Source organism: Centruroides vittatus, unplaced genomic scaffold, assembly GCF_030686945.1.
Source record: "Centruroides vittatus isolate TY-2023 unplaced genomic scaffold, ASM3068694v2 contig_1208, whole genome shotgun sequence".
Taxonomy (NCBI): domain Eukaryota; kingdom Metazoa; phylum Arthropoda; class Arachnida; order Scorpiones; family Buthidae; genus Centruroides; species Centruroides vittatus.
In genome coordinates, this window is record NW_027120772.1 from 341745 (window position 1) to 343246 (window position 1502).

Below are 1502 nucleotides of genomic sequence, written 5' to 3' on the forward strand. Positions count from 1 at the left end.
TGAATAGACCCAGTGTTACTCGGGCAAAAGTAACGACAGCAAAGATTAAGATTATTACATTATAGCCAATCTCCATCTTTTTTCACAGATTGCAAGAATTAGGTTTCCCTGTTTCCAGACTAATTAGAGAATTTTTAGATGGGTCTGAAAATATGTTCAATTTACCGCAAAAACGCATCTGCGCCTGTAAATATTGCACGTCGGTTTTTCTTAACACTTCCATTGTTAACCCTTCGGGGACGGTGACCTCGTTTCACACTCCCCTTCCGTGAGTCAAGACAGTGTAATCTTTGTGTATTCTTTGTTGTTTAACCAGTTACGCGAGTTTAACTAGTTTTTACTAATCTCTCCGAGCCTCTAAACTAGTCTAACAGATACAACAGTTCTTGATACAGTGTAAACAGAGAGGCCTTAAAACTGAAAACAAAAGTCGCAGTCGCTAAGTTTCTAAGTTCAAAAAATGAATCGCCGCGCCTGCGAATGACTCGCTTTGATTTAGAGAAAATTGATGCAGATACACCGAATGTCTATATATATATATTACAAACTTATTTTATTAGTAAAAGTGCATAGTTGCAAAATAATTCGGTTTTATTGTTTGGGCTACAAACAGTTTAAATCCGCTACTTTTTAACCTTCAGATCTGGCAACTATGCAGCCAACGTCTGTAGGCCGTTCTGCTGTTAAACGTCGTTTAACGTAAACTCTGTCTCTGCAATCGGCTGCTAAGTGTTCAGGGAACGGAACCTTGGCCAATGGTGGGCCGTGGAGTATGCTCACACAACGAGAAATAACGTCACACTGCGCCGGAAAACGCGTGGGTCGCCCTTTGTTTTCGCAAAATTAACAGCGATATCACTTGGGCACGCCGACGAAATCCGAGACAAATTTTTCGCGAAAAAAATCGACGAAAACCGAGGTATTGCTGTATTTAATTAAAATGTCTATGGCTTTTTAGATGTACAGTACAGTACAGTATAGTACATTAATTTCCCTGAATTGGGAGGTAAAAATCCCTAAATTGATGTCATTAGTGTTCTAGTTGCTATAAATACATAATTATGTTTATTATTGAAAAATTTTCTTATTTCAATAACATTTTTATCGTTTAATATAAAAACAAACTATATAACAAAATGAAAGAAATAAAATTAACTCTAATAGAAACGTTCATGTTTCCATTTAAATATTTCTACCAATGGATTTCTTGCAGAAAGAATTAAAACTAACATTACATTATATTTTATTAAAATTTGGAGTAGAAATATTTTAAAAAGCAAAAAACAAAAATCAATATTTCCCCAAACCGGGAAATTTCAGGTAAAAAACGGAAATATGGAAAAGACGATTTGAATATTTGTATACATTTTCTTTACAATTTATCTATATTTATATTTATATTTATATAATCGAAATGCATAATAATATATTAAAATTTGACAGATACAGACTAAATTGAGATGGATTGCGTCACTATTAACCGGCTTGGTGGAGTTATGACA